At 41.6% G+C, this 16,469-nt stretch overlaps 1 long non-coding RNA gene across 2 annotated transcripts; it reads right to left on the reverse strand.

Moving 5' to 3' along the window:
* Positions 1-5,323: 5,323 nt before the first annotated feature.
* On the reverse strand, positions 5,324-8,085 carry LOC125016604. 2 transcript variants are annotated; one of them, XR_007113711.1, is made up of 3 exons: positions 7,859-8,085; positions 7,376-7,448; positions 5,324-7,190 (listed from the first exon to the last, which is right to left on the reverse strand). It is a non-coding gene; the product is annotated as an uncharacterized LOC125016604 (long non-coding RNA). The 2 variants fall into 2 exon arrangements; XR_007113712.1 differs by having other exon boundaries at positions 7,677-8,085.
* Positions 8,086-16,469: the final 8,384 nt, after the last annotated feature.

Here is a 16,469-nt window from a genome sequence, read left to right on the forward strand (position 1 = left end):
CCATTACATGCACAAAGGCTCACATGAAGTACAGAGACCTTTAAGGAATGTCACTGTTGTCGAGTTCTTTCTTTTTTCATTCTCTGCCACCGTCGAGGCCATGTGTTCATTTTCTTTTCCCCTTCACAAAATGGCCATAGAAGTGGATGATGCTATTGTGGGGTTTCTCTTCCACAATCTCGAAGCCTCAGAGGAAGATTACTAGTCTGTCTGTCCTCTGTGGAGTCCTGAAAGCGTTTGCTTTGTACTTCACCTCACAAGGAGAGGGAAAGTGAAAATCTACGGATAATTTTAAGTTCTACATTTCCCATCCCAGGCGTTTAGGGCGCACGCTCATCAGACGCAGAATACTTATGAGCAGAACGGAAACACCATTACTCCGTTTCTGCTGATCAATCAAAATCCCCAACTTTGGTCCAGGGAGTAGATAAAGTCTGGCAGTCGCTATAGGTCAAACCAATCCATCTGTCATAAACTACACTCTTTAAGAAAAGCTCTGGTGCAAAGCTTGTAATGATGATGGTAATCCGGAGCAGCAAAATGTCAGAGTGAAACTTCACAACAAATTCGGGGAGCTGGCTCCTGAATTCCAGTCAAAAGACTTCCGCCCCGAGCAGATGGGGGACATACAGCACTTAATGAACTCGGCATAATTAGATCATGCAAATCATTTAGACGTGCTTTGAGATAAGTTTCACATTCCTGTCGCTAATGGATTCGGGCACTTTTGTACTTATCAGATTGTATCCTCATCACTCCACTGGAGACACTTTTGGCAGAGTAAAGCAAACTTTTGATCTTCGAGGGGGAAAAGTGCCTTTAATCTTGATGCAACTGTGCTCTGCGAGCGGCGTCCCAGGGGTTCATGGCGAGAGCACCGGCTGACTGAGTGGCAGAAAAGCCAGTGTCATCAGTGCAGAGCCGGGGCTCACTGATTCCTGGTCTTATAATACTACTCGCTTACAAGGCCTCAGCTGTGCCTGTGCTCCCCTCTCATCTTGTCCATCTGTGTCTGGGACCGCGAGGGCACTCCAGTCCTCCACCTCACTCTCTCCACCAGCCTCTGAGTCACATCCTTCCTCCATTATTCTAATGCGGCATAAATTATAGACGACCTGCTCTCTGGGGAATTTATTAGAGAAATATTTTGAACTCTTTCTTCGGCCATGGACGCACGTAAGACATCACCGTCGTAGTGCTGTATATAAGCAGGATGTGGCACACGGAAACAACCATGTTGGTGACAATAAAATTTATTTCTAAATATCCCTTTTCCCGTGTGTTGCCAGAATGTCAAGGCATCATCAACGAGCCATTGTGCAGGGAATCTCTGAGCTCCGCAGCACTTTGGCCGAGGCTATAATAGGTTATCACCGGAGATTTTGAGCTTCGGCTGACTCGGCAAGAGAGAAAAAGGTTAGAACATGAAGGATTATGACACAGACACACTATGGCCTGATATTTTTGCTGGCTTGTAAGAAAAAAGGAGGATACCTAGCTTTGAAATTATCCTCAGGTAAACTCGGATAAATGGGAATAGGCGTAGCTGGATATTCGACAATCACACGAGTAGAATTGGAAGTTTATAGTCTGCTGTTCAAAGTATTAAAGCTACAAAACTAAAATCCCGCTTGACTTTCCGTCCACACATCATTCACTTCTTGCTCAAATATTCAGGCAACTTCAAATATTTGATTGGCTTGAACACCATCCCATCTTGGCTGTTTTATTCAAATTTTAAATCCCCCTCCACTGCAGCCGAGGCATGATTCGAGAACATACATCTCTTTAATATTGAAATGAACTCCCGCATCATTAGTATGGGACTGCATGATTCACATCTGAAGCCCTCACCTCTGCTCATTAGGCTCACTCATTCATTAATTACTCAGCTGCAGCTCTTGTTCCGAACGTGACCAATGCTGAGAGCAGATATCGCAGTGTAATCATTTTCACTGTATCTCAGCATGGATACTAATCCATGCTCTCTGATAATTGAGTTCACATTATGTGACTTGGTTTAATTGCCGCATAACTTTTCAAGTGTCAGTAAGTAATTGCATCCAATGAACCAAGTGCTGTAACAAGAAACTTTGCTTCATGGGTCTCTAATATTTGCTTTCAAGGTGATCAATATTGTTACTTGAAGTGTTTGCAAAAAGTAACCATAGCAGTGTTCCAGTACAAGAGCCAGGGAAGCCAAAAGCAAATTAAGGACTTGAACTTGATCGCGGCCGCTTTATTAAAAATGAAGAAGTAATACTGTGAGGATAATAATTTGGTACTGTCTAGGACCCCATCTTTACCTTTGGGAAAAGGCTGATTGTGGTTTTAATTCAGTGAGTCTGGAACAGTGTTGCGAGAGCTGTTCATATGTCCATTGCCATCCTTCTCATATACTAGCTAATTAGGAATTAAGCATTTAATGAACTGAGATACATTCAAGAACTGTAAAATATGAAACTGCATGTAACACACTTCTACAGACCTTTGACTCACATAAATCATCACATTTATCTATTTATTCCAAGTTGTTGAACGCAGCATCAGTTACAGGTGAATCTCTGTCGTGCTTTCCAAGACCCACCCCCACCCTACTTCTGATTGGCTAGTGATGCTAATTTGGAGAGAGAAAGCTGCGTTACTGTCATTCCAATACTTTAAACCTAGCGTAGTGTACGCGCAATGAATGGTGAAACAACAAGTTCTGGCGCACCCCCTGTGATCTCTGCGAGTCCAGACCCAGGCTGGGAACCACTGCTTTATAGGGCCAGGAACTATATTTGGTAACACAAATGTTCCACTCAGTGAGGCTGAGAATCTTTACACTAATCTAATCCAGTCAGTCATCGAAGATCAAGGCAACATTCTCAGGTCAAATGTGATCTGCAAGGTCCACCTCTGCAAAGTAGTGGCCTGATGTTGTCTAATATGGTAATGTGATAATGTTGACAAGTGCCTCAATCAGCACTTATGTTCTAATGGTCTAAAATATATGGTAAATTTATTAATCTTGACTTTCTACATGAAATGAAAATTCTAAAAAATGTCACAAAAGTAATAACACTGTAGGGCTGACATTTTAAATTCCAAAATACTGCAATAAGTGCCCTATAATAAGTTAAGACACTCTTGGGGCTTTTGACATCTCACAAAAAGCAGCGCATAGATGGGTTTCAGAGGTCAAGGATTTGTTAACAGCTTGACCAAATATAGATTTTTTTCCCCTCTGAACGACTCACTCTGATTCCGTGAAAATGTTCAAACGGTCCAATATCTCACCAAGAACGACATTACTTTGTCTGACAATATTGCGCCGCTAATACTTGTCAAGACGGATTTTTAAGGGGGCAAGGATTAATTAACAATGGTGACATCTGAGTTCCTGACTCTTTGCATGACAACGTCTGCTGTGATGTTTGTGAGGATTATACTTTGATACCACCACATTGTAAATACTTCTTCTTGCTGGGTCGTGTGGATAGGTCGTGGGCGGAGGTGGGAGGGAGGGTCATTATACTCAAATTGATGAAGGGATCAGTGTTAATGTGCTTTTGTTGAAGCGTTACATTTTACCTCTTCCTCCTGGGGGACTCTATTCAGGGCCATCAACGAGGCTGATAATTTCTTTCTCAGGTCCTAATTGTCTTTCTTTTTGTCTGCGTTTTATCAGAGGCATGCAGTCTCTTTTGCCTGACGGGATTTTTGCCAGTGGCATAAGGTCTTTACGTGTTGATCATGGCATTTTAATGCATCATTTGTGGGAGTGCTGCCCAGAATAATGCACTCCAATTAGAGGATTTCACTCTGACGCCCTCTGAGTTCTCTAATACTCTATGTCCCTTAAATAGCTGATAGATGTTTTGAGTGAACTTTCAACATAAGGACTAAACAAAGTCTGTTTTTGATTTCTTAGTGTGATCCCACCACCATAAGGGGTTACCCACATTTACTTGTAATGGCCGTTATTTCTAGCCTTTGCTGCTCCTCCTTAGCGCACAAGGACAGTGTTTATCACCATTACCACTATCATTCTGAGTGATCACATTGGTGCTCCGTTTTTATGTTGGGTAGTAAAAGTTCAAATGAGATTATATCTGGTTATTAAGCGGGGCAGTTGTAGAACTCATGATCGAGCTGTACAAACCATGAGGGATAACATGGTCTGACTGCCTACTGGGAAAAAGAGCATCAAATCTAATGTGGCTTAATGAGACACTTGCCACATCCGACTGCTTAATCTCACCCCTTACGGCAGTAAAACGTTTGACTGTAGAAAAATTCCTCTGTGACATCACCCACCGGAGTCCTGTGGAGCTCTACTGAAGCTCTGTTTGGTGACTCTCGCGGTTGCCAGTGTTGCCAGTGCTCAACTCTTCCAAACTTCTGGCTAATTCTGGATCCTAAGTACATGGCTAGCTCTGTCCCAACGTCTGCCTACCACTAAAAACACCTTAAATCAATCACAACTTTTAACTTTGATCTATTTTATACAGGTTTTCTATGAAATGTGCCGTACTCGTGTCACTAAGGCAGAAGTTAGCTATAGAGACCAAAGCTTTATTTGTATCAGACAGCTTCCTCCCCCAGGCCATCAGAACACTCTACCCACTCTCCCTGCTCCAAACACTCACTTACCCCCTCAACATCAACACACACAACGCACTTCCATACAACCACAAGCTCCCAAAAATTGCACAAGCCACTTGCAGCTAAGACTGACACTTGCACGCAGATAACGCACAATTATTTGTACAGGTTTTATAAATACATTTATGATATTTTGCACCACATGCATCTGAATTCTTTACTTCTTGTCATCGGTAGCTATTCCAACAATGCTTATTCTGTATACAGAACAATGTGCACTCTAGGTCAATACTTGTACCTACAATTACCATGACAGTTGTAGCTATCCAATATATGGATACTGGATATAACAGTATCCATTGATTCATTGTGTAGGTAGATCTCAAACTTAGAGTTATACAGTTATAGTTAAATATTGCACTTGTAGATCTGCATATCCTATGTTTAGACAATATTTTTGTATTCTATGTCGTCATATGCTGTGGTCTAGTAGGTAGCATAGTCGAGCAGTTGTAGGAGTTACTGTGTGTGTCTTGTCAGCATATATGTAGCGGAGTGGGACTACGAGAAACAGTACTTCACACATCTGTATGTTTTATTAACACTAACACTGTGGAAGTGACATTAAACACAACTGGAATCCTGAATCTTAAAGTAGGGGAAGGGGAAGTAGAGGGTCTGGAATTGAACTGCCTGTGAAGTCAACCTCAAGTGGCCATTGAAGTAAAGAGTTAAACAACAAAAAGTAGCGTGAAGAAATCAGAGATTAGAAATACAAATGCCATGGAATCTTTTGAGTCTTCATTTGAATCTCTGATGCATTAGCTCATAATAAGCATTCAATTAGAAAATAACTCAGACGAACCAAATTATTGATGGGCTGCACACGCTAGGTTTGATGGCTTTTATACTTGGTTTCGTGGCTGCTTCATCGATGATTAAATGCAGGGTGTACTGTATGTAATCAGATATCTGAGCAGCCATGGGAGACTAAAATAATAGACTGACTGCAACATCAATTAGTAACAACTGTGAGGCAGACTCAGATAACGCTTAGCAATGCATTCTGAAAAGTCAGCCAAGGTAATGGAACTGAGACGGCTTGTGTGACTAAAAACGAGACAATAAAATGAATTCTCAGAAGAGTCACATTTGACTGAATTCTGGCTGAGCCTTGAACCTCAAAGCACAACTGAAAGTAATATTTTTTTTTTCCTTTGGTAAACGGGCGTGTAAATTGATGGATTCCCTGGCCTGTGATTGATGCCTAAAGGTTTTTTTTTCCTTTCTTCTGGGAAACTAACAGCAACTGTCATTGTCATTTCAAAGGAAAGAAGCATGTAATGAAATTCATGGTGGGTGTACAAGGTCACTCTGACAAAGATGTGAGGGATAAAAGATTAAAAGTATCCAACTGCTGACCCTACAGCGGCCCTCGGTGCGAGCTGCAGTGACTTCAACGCGTTCTCAGCGGATGACACGACTGATCAGGATCTAATTGTTGCTCCTCTGTGTTGAACTTCATTTGCATGTCATAACAAGTTAGCTCAGAATAAAGAGGAAGCCTTGAAGACGTTGTTTAAAGTCCACACAAGTTGGCACTCAGTCAATAAATCCTGACTTATCTTTTTCTTCTCTCTGCCCTTCGTCCCTTTGCTTCTTTTGTAAGAGAAACAAGAAAAGAAAAAAAGCTCATTTGATGCAGAGAGATTTTTATAAGACATAACAGAAATGCTACCCTCAGTATTGTACTATTTTGCACACAGGATCCTTGAAGGGATGACGCAACAGTGAATTTTCAGAGCAGCAGCCGCGTTAATACTTGGACTTTTTGTTGCGTTTGCCCGAGACTTTCGCTCTGCGCTGGATTTTTCAGATAGCTGGTGTTAAAAAGCTTCTCAACCACCAGTGAAATCTGATTAGAAACTATATCAGTGTAGTAAATCGTCTTGTGAAGAGATGAAAACCCCATCTTTTTTCCCAATCTCAATCCCTTTCAGTAGATTCTAGACACAATAAACCTCCTCTTTCAAGGGAGAATCACATCCATTTTATCTCCCCATGCAGCCGCAATTGCATCGTTACCAACAAAAGTTATTTTCTCCTTCAGCTCTAAAGTACTTCTGTTCAATATAATATCCAATTAACTAACTCTTGGCCCTCTCTGTGTGGTCTCATATCCCCTTGCAGTCAATGATGGGGACCTGGCTACGGGCGGACTGTATTGTTGGTTTTCTGGCTCTGATGTTGACTGAGATTAATCAGTAATTTTAATATTTCTTGCAGCAGTGCAGAGATGCATCCAATGAGCAGCGTCACGAGGCGATCTGCTTGACTGGGAGCGCTGAGGAAGACGTGGCGAAACAAAAAAGGTGGGAGAGGGACCTGTTGTTGTTCTCCGGGAGCAGACCGACAGGAAACAGACTATTAAGTGGCAGGGTGGGTTGGCAGTAGGTAAGAGGCTGAGTCTGACCCCTTTATCAGGAAACTGCACTGAGCTGCCGAGTGCACACTGCCCTAGCACTAATCATCAAGCCGCCTGGCAGTAAAAGAATAGAATCCATCCCGGGCTGGATTCACTCAGCCAGCCAAATGACAGCCTGGTGGAGAGGAAATAACTGCTTTCAGATCCCTATCGCTCATATCAGTCAATATCACCTGCACCTATATGCCATCAAATTTTCTTTTACACAAAAAGGGAAACTTTCAGCTGCTTGGCTCAAGGTGTTTTTTTTTTGTTGTTGTTGACTACTGGCAAGCAACAAAAAAACAAATCATAACTTACCACGGCACCAGATGACAGATGAATCACTCAGCCAGGTGTCCGATTGTATGATACCGTCAATGCAGCGAATTCCCTAAAACCAAAAGGAAGAAAACTGACAGGTGTGCATTAAGTAGCCAAAATGACCAAACTATGCCTGCAGTTCATCTGTAATGGTATTGACCACAGCAGCTGTTTGAACCAGTATAAGTGTAAATTGTATATTTTCACATTTTAGGACTGGGCTCCATCAAGATTGGACTTCAATTTCTATTTCAGTTTATAGCCTGGTGACTTAGAATTGGATAGAGTTTGTCAATACCTATCAGCACTTGGTGAGAAGATATCAACAGCGGAGCCAGTGAATGCACCCCAAAAAGTTAAGTTGTTGTTAGGGTCACCTAAAGTTCGCCGTCATACAAAATCCAGTGCCTTCTTTAGTGACCTTTAGTGGTGCAGGTGTGGGTGGATTTGATTCCATCTGGAATAGCTCTGTCGTGATACCTGAGCCACTCAAACTGGTGTGTTGACGGAAGTTGGGCGTTTTCAGGTGCTGCGTGGTGTCTTTGCCCCTGGCAGCGGTGCTTTGCCGGAATATAGTCCCAAGTCTAGATCACATTAAATAATTAGGAAAAGTTTCGAATTTATTTAACACTACATAACAACGCCTATGCTAAGATAAAGCTGTGTTGCCGGATTAGGACGATGTCTGGACCGGTTTAAAAACGCCATAGCGATGATGTACCCCTTCAAATACTATTTATTGGTGCACTTCCACTCCTGACCAGAGAATAACATTGTGATACATTGACGGTAGGGTGGCGCTGTTGAGCTCCTGCCAGCCCAAATCCTTTGAGGTGAAGAAGACCAGCAGCGAGTGAGAGGATGTAGGTGGGGCGTGTTAAGCAGTGGCACATCACACAAAAATTCAAAAAAAGTTGGGAAAACGATTATCTTCTTCCCAAGGTCGATTCCACCGCAGTGTATGGCATATTATTGAAGTCTGTATAATTAATGAGGGCACGTTTTGCCCCGTTTATTGCATTAGTAAGGCATGGCGTTGGGCATGTTTTGTCCCACGTTACTTTGTTCATTGCACTAAATGTCTTTGTATTTTTATATATATGCCCAAGGACTAGTAATGATCCATGTCTGTCTTCAAATATTTCTTCAGTGAGTGCTTCAGTTATTTTTCTTATTTAAGGAAGCCAGATTATTATTATTTTTAACATAGATGAAGCACAATACCTGGTGTCATTCATTTTTCTGAATTATTTTGTGATAGTGTTTATTTTGCATATGCATGCTGTATATACCCATATTTAACTTAATGTACTGCAAAATTAACATTTTGTCCCACAACCCTCCTCCGGATTCCATTTTGTTCCCTCCACTGATCCAGTGCCACTTGAACACAGTGTGTGTTTTACATTTGTCCCTGTTTTCTTCCGTTCTTCTGTTAGTTTGAGTGAAATTTATTTCCCAGAAGAGAGATATAAATAAAGTTAAAGATACATGTCCTGGATTTTGCTGCTGTTATGTACATCTTTGTTGCTATCATGATAATATTGTTATTGTGACTTTTTATTTTGTCTGCGATAATCTGAAATGAAAATCTGATATCGTGACAGCCCATGCAGGCTCTTGTCATCCTCTCATCCAGGTCATGGTAAACTTCTTTTGTTCTAAGTGCCTGGTGGGGAGCCCACCTGAAATCATAATGACTTAAATCGATTAATTACCAAATACTCAATACCTCTAATACCTGTAACTTGTAACCTGTGTTTTCCTCCCAGTGAATGTCTCTCTTCATGACATGTTGCTGGTAAGAAATACTAGGCTGAAAATGTCAACGGGTTTTTGTTTCCCCCATTTATCACTGCACAGAATTAGACCAAACAAATTCAGAAACTCACAGACCAACACTGAAGAGCCAGCTCTGGAGGTCTGGACTGCAGTCCACCTACAAGGTACTCTTTTGAAGACAACAGCGTTCACATTGTAGTCAAAGAAGACAGTTTTGAAAGTCAGGTTTGAAAGCGAAGAAAAATAAGCTTTCTGTGTAACTGGAGAACCCTTGATACTCTCAATAAAAGCTAAACTCTCCACATGTCATATAGAACCCGAAGAGGCTACTTGACTGGAAATCCAACCAGTCCAGTCATTCTTTAAAGCTGTGTTTGTTCTGGATAAGATATCACTGTCTTTATGCTTTGGTATACTAATTAGCTGCACCCTCGAGCCACCTTTTTACTGTTACTCTAAGATAGTAGGTAAAAAATAGCGATCCAAATATGAAACTAGCCCTTTAAGAAATCTGTCTTCTTGCTTTCATATGTACTTAAGCTTCACCGTTTAGCCAGACATATTTTTAAGGGTTTCTTTCGTTTGATCTCCTGGTGTTCTGAGATTGCAGGAAGTGATAAGCAGACAGCAATGAGCATTTAACACGATGGTTAACGCTGACACACACGCCAGTCGCTGATTGTGTGAATTGTAGAAAATGGGCTTTAACGAGCACAACTCACGGTACGGTTGATCAGTCTAGATAGTGATGTTTTCAGTCAATATTATGACTAAGATGTTGTCACTTCCATTGTCATTTGTGCTAAGAGTGATTCCACGCCACTGCCGGGGCAGATATAACTGGTGAAGGACACACGCTCGAATGTGATTAATGCTGACATTGCACATTATAACCCCTACGCTTAACCTCCAACACTGTCTGTGTTGGGTCTTTTATCCGTAAAATACTGCAATTTCTCATTTTCAAATCTGAAATAATTAGAGACAATTGGAGACACGGGTAGCTGGTGGTATAATACTGTAAGTGAAGCCATATATATATATATATATATATATATATAATTCCCTGCAAATTTTTCCAAGCTGTTGGACCCTTGGAATGTCATTCAGTGTAAATCCTTTGCTTGATAATCTAATGCATCTATCATAATTCCACTTAGCTGGAAATTCTTTGTTAATTGGAGGCATTTTCCTCATATTAATCTACGCTCAATGTTTCTATACCTGTATCTTCAAGGATAATTTTCTACTTTTACAGTTCTTTTTTGTAGATATAATTGCTATGCTTTCACCAGATTATGTCCATCAGTCACTGCACCAATTATCTTTGTCTGGGCTTCTACAAGGTTATAATCCATCAATGAAATGATTGGTAAAGGGGGTGGGGGTTGCTAAATGCTAAACAGGATCTGGAAAGCATTTTACACTGGCTTCTAGCATGCACTGCTAAATATTAATAGACCTGGGTTAAGTGTCTGGTGAGCCTGAACGCATCAGATGCGCTCCTTTTTGTGCACAAGCCATGTCAAATCAGCAACGTGCAGCATTACAAATTCTTTCTAAATTGAGTGAAAGATTCAGAAATGTGTCTTTACCGAGTGTATAGATCAGGCGGCGAGTTAAATACGGAGAGGAAAGCCAAGAAAATAGCATTTTCAGACAATTTTTAAAGGTCCTTGAGTGAAAAGGCACACAAGCAATGGCCAATTTCAGCTCCGAAAATTGTGTTTGAATTCATTCCAGGAGAACCTAAGGTAAGCGAGGTGGAAAATGCTGACACTTTGAAAAAATTTACGACTGCCTGGCCTTGGCCCCACTCGGGTTGAAGGTATGAAGAGCATCAACCTGATTTTCTCAAAATCACTTACCTGCAGGCCACCATGCCCTTAAAAAAGCCTGTTATGGCTGCTATAAGCTTACTCTCTATCGCACTCCTGCAATAACAGGTCAGAATCTGAGCGGCGCAGCATCGCCCTGCAGGTGGCTCAGGAGAAATTGAATAAAAATATGGAAGAAAGAGGGGAAAAGCGTGCTCTCGGACGTACGCTGCGGCCTGCTTTGTTTACAGATGTGCTCGTGATAATCTCCGTTGCTGGTCAGGGTCTCAGCGGGAGATTAATTTGGCATCTGGGTATATGTGTCGCGGTGGTGTGATTTACGCAGCATTTGTCATGCACTGCGTTATGTGTGGTTCAGGTCACAGGTGGAGGCAGCAAATCACTGTGCCAAAATAATGTGATTGAATGTCAGTGGGCTTGCTGCTTCCCTCAAAGGAAATGAATGGACGCCAAATGACAAGGTTCAGGGCCCAGGCATCAACATCTGTTACAGTCAAAATGCATGTGCAGAGAAAAGAATAAAGTTGAAGGCCAAAAACTGAAACAAATCTAAGAAAATGGTGCTGTATTCATTGTTTAAATTTTCTTGGTAGACTGTCTTCTCGGTTGGTGGCTCATACTGCTAAAAGGTCACTGACAACTGCTTCATTGCGTCCCTGAGTGTTCACACTTGTTTTATCAGGTATTTAGTTTCAGTTCAGTAACTCGAAAAGTTAAAAATGAGCCGTGCAGGTTTTATATATATATATATATATATATTTTTTTTTTTTTTTTCAAACAGAAAAGAGATTAGAAAAATGTACAGTGAGCTGAGCATGGGACACCTTGGTATACATCGGTCTAGATGACTTTCAGAGTCCACTGCACACTGTGTACTTTAGCACTGTAGGGGATCATATGTAGACCATTCTCCAAAATAACGCTAGACTCAGCAGCTTCATAACCACTTTGAATGAGCTATAACTTCTTCAGAACTAGAACACTGGAAAAGCTAAAACGCAGCTGTGCATATATTGTTCAGACATAAAAGAGTTTATGTACTGTATGCAATTATACAGAACACGAGCTTTGCATGGTGAACTGCACACTGAGCACTTTAGCACCAGAGAAGACCATATGATCTCAAGCATTAAAAGTTTTAAATTCTGGTACAATTTGTTTAATGTGATTATGCCACAAAGGTATAAATCAGTGCCTCTGCACGGCTCCACGGGCTGAACAGTTAACAGAAGGCAAAAGGAAGGAAGGCAGATGTCTTTCATTATGCTTTAAACATATAGTTTCTATCTCTCTGTAAAATAAGTTATCCAATAAACGTATGTATAACAGGACAATTATATCAAAATAAAAAGTGTGTTCCTTGAGGATGGGCATCTGCTTTGGTTCGCCCACAATCTCAGGCTGCATCAGAATCAATGCAGAAAGTTTGTTATAAAGATGAACTTCACCTGGGAAAAGAAGCCCAAACCCGATGCAGGATGAAAACACGTAAGCTGCCATAGAAAATTGTTCAGGCTATACACACGCCCCAAGACCAAAACAGATGGCAAGCGACTATCTTTTTTGCACAGACAATCGAAGGAAAATAAGAAAGTTGGCTTTAGATTCTAAAATGTGATATTTGGGACGGAGCCAAGAGAACAATGAGGAGGAAAGAAGAAGCTGCGAGGGAAATAAGAAAGAATACTGCCCATATCTTCTCTATTGTGACAGATAATGTCAAAATAACAGGATGTTGACTGCTGATCACACTTAAATTAGACGCTGGCTTTCGCTGTGTGAAACAGACAGACTACATTAAACCAAGAGAAGAGAACGAATAAGTGAAAAGAATGCTAATGTTTACCTGCTGCAAGGAAATATTCAAATGCGCATCAGTCATTCTGAGGACACAAGCTGCGGCCGAGGCGTGGAGTGCATGATTGAACATCAAAGGGGAGGGCGCTATCAGCATTTATCTTTGAGATTCACAGCTGGGAGATAAGTCGAGCTTTAATTGTGGGTCTGTCTATTGTAGGTCACAGGCATCCTATCAATCACAGTACCCAGGGCAACATGGCATGTCCTGACTTTAAGGAACAGAGGGAAGCTGATCATGAATTATAATAAATTACGCTACTTGGCATTTTCTCATTTTCTTCATTAGGAGGAAAAATGGCCACACAGCAACGTTTGAAATTCAAGGTTTCGACAACGATGGTAACGTCCGATACTGAATAAATAGCAACGGGCAAACAAAGAGCGCATCAGGACACATCATTATCTGGAGGTCACAAAGTGTGTGTGGGTGTGCCAAAGAGGATACAAATCATTACAAGTGTGATGTTCAACCAAAAGAGTGTCAGTATAGTGATTCAGAATTAGGTGCTAGGTTTAGCCCACTCCTGTCCACTGTGTTTATCGAGCAGCAGCTCCACGATGTAGAATCTCTAAACCTAAACTATGTCTCGACAAAATACAAATACCTGTTAGTAATATAAATATATTGTCAGTTGCTTTAAAGGTCATTCCCCATTTGCCATACCACTCTCATACTGTGGGCTAAAACAACAGTTGATGCCCTTTGCACTTTTATTTATTTTTGGGCATCACATGTTAAATTACCGGAATGAAATGCAGCAGCAGCAGCAGCTGTCATCTCATTTTCTGTTTTATAAAGTGAAATAAGCTGAAAAATGGGCCACGCCAATCTGCCTCGCCAGCCTGACTAAGTAGTTTCTTATGGCGCGTTCAGGCTACCGCTGAAAAACTGAACTGGGTCCAAGCTATTTTCAAAGGAAGCTGGTGAACTGACACCAGACTCTAGCTGCTGCCTGATGTGCAACAAAGAATTTAGCTAGTCAAGTTGTTTCGATGCAACAAACAATCATATATGTTTCTTTAAGCAGTTCTCAGAGAAAAAACTATTGCATCTATTATGTGACCAGGCATGGAAAAACACTTCAGCTGTAAATTCTTCAACAATGCTGCAGCTGGACATTTTGTCTGTCACTCATAGTCGAGCATAGGATTATGTTCCATAGTGTCCTGGATTCAGTGTAGCTTCTGGTTTCTTTTCTTGCTAGCTGCAGCATTAGCAGCATGCAAAATGCTATCAGTCTTGTTGCTGTCCAAAGTAATAAAACAAAATGTCAGAATCTCAATTACAGCAAGAACCTCTGATCATCTGAGAGCCTCAAATCCTGGAGTCCTGAAGAATCCTTTACCTGCTCCAATACTTGTTTTTTATTTAATTTGCTGGGTACAGTTTGCGTGATCCTTCCTTACTCCACTGTCTGCATAATTATCAGGAACACATTTCCTTCATGCACATTACAATTCGTACACTTTGGCATACACATTTAAGAAAAAGGCAGACTTACAGGGAACCCATGTAAAAAACCAATGGTGTCATTATTCTATTGTCATTAGATGTGCAATGAGCATTAACTTCAAAATGACAGTTAAAGCAGAAACCTTCACCTTATCCTGGACTGTGCTAATCATCTTTGTCGGGGTGGTGTTGGCCATCTCCTCAACAACTATTCTTTTAAGAAAATCAACATGACCAATGGGGTGTGATCCAGAAAGCAGTGAGAGACTTAAGACAATTTACAAGAAGCAAGTACCCATTTACAGATTAAGAGGACCTCGACTTCATCAAGAAAACAACAACAACAACAACAAAAACTATCACAATAAGTAAGCGGGCCAAAAAGGTCAGTTCTTTCAGAAATCCATCCATTCTCACCTAGAAAATCAAGATGTCAATAAAAACGCAATTTGTCAGGTGCAAAGTCCAAAGCAGAGAGTATCAATAGCAGAGAGACAAAGCCCAGCAGATTACACGCTACATGTCATTGATCTTCAGCAGTAGGACATCCAGTATATTTGTCTTAGGGGCTTGAGGATAAGACAAGACATAAGTGATGGAGTGGGATCTCAACAGCACACTGTAGCCTCGCCTTGAGCCTGTGGTTGCATGTGACAGACAGGGTATCATGCTCCGAAACCCTTCTTGAAAGGCTTCTGTTGCCGCTGTTCTGGGGATTAAACCAGCCTCATAATGGCCTGTGGGATTTGTGCCACTGTCGGGTGACAGGCGTTGAATTGGGTGGTAGGCGCAGACGAATTGCAACTAGAACACAGCGCCCAATCTATACAGTTGTCAATCACAGTGGAGATCTATTGACCACGAAGAAGAAGGAGAGATAAGATAAATATAGAGCTGCTTCAATGACAGGTGGGGCGCTGTTACGCGAAGAAGCGCATTCAGGCGCCGGTCGTGTCGGACTTGTGTGAATAATCCCATAAATGCTAAATTCCCTAAGCATACCCACACCTCTTCCTTTAACCGCATATGCCTTCCTCTGCTCTTGTTTGGGGGATTTGCAGGATTATTTTTCCACGGAAACTACTTTACATCCTCAACAGCTACTCCATACAGGATCCACTGTTGCCATGGCAATATCAGTGGCAGGAAAAAAAAAAAAAGACAGTGTGCAAAGAAGAAGAAGAAAAAAAGAAAAGTATTCACAGTTGACAGGGAAATAACTGGTTTCATTATATTCAGCCAGCTGATTCTCTCTGTCATCAGTGACAAGGCAACGGCAGGCCCGGTGAAAGAGCTTGTGTTTGTGTTTGAGTGGTAATAAATTACCAGGGGGGTCAGGGCTGCACAGGCCGAGCTCACTGATTAAATGAGACCAAACTTATATCCCTCTGTCATCTCCCAGCCTCCTCCTCATCCAGAATCTGGAGGTGCAGACAAATCCCATAATCCTAATTAAGCATTTTCTCCTATTGGTGCGCGCAAAAAAAAAGCCCGACTGTTTACAGAAGTGAAGTCCTAATTCGGTTCCCATGCTGAGTTCAAACACGCAGTTTAGGTTAATCTCCGCAAATACTGCGGAGGGGCAGTGACGTCATTCTAAGTTATATAAAGAAGTCACCGGGAAAGCAAAAGGCAGCACTTTTTAAGTGTAACACAGAATCAGCCTGCGTGATGTTTGTAGGTGAAAAATGTCCCCCTCGTATCTGAGGATGTCATTCTCATTTCCACCGACTCGCAGCACGCTCGCGGTCAATTGAGCAGGACGGTGTGGGAGAGAAAATTGCAACCGAGGCTGCTGCGAGTTTCCTGTGCACCTACTTTTTCCAAACAGTTTAACATTTCAAAACAAGCGGCACTGTGAAGCAAAGACACTTTATGGGTCCACATCAATAACCAGACTGGGAACAAAAGGTGAAGGAGTATGGACACATGACGGCCTGATGTGGGTTTCACACAAAATCTTCCTGTGGCCTGCAGCATGCACTCACGCTTGCATAATGAACGTGCTCCAAAGAATAACTCATTAACGTCCGGTGAATGCAGCTGACATAATTGAAAAACAACATGCATAATAAGTAGGTAGGATTTTATTCTAACCTCAATTAGCTTTTATGAGCTACACCATGTAGTACATGCTACAGTGGTGTGGTAAGCATAT

Source organism: Mugil cephalus, chromosome 11 (genome assembly GCF_022458985.1).
Source record: "Mugil cephalus isolate CIBA_MC_2020 chromosome 11, CIBA_Mcephalus_1.1, whole genome shotgun sequence".
NCBI lineage: Eukaryota > Metazoa > Chordata > Actinopteri > Mugiliformes > Mugilidae > Mugil > Mugil cephalus.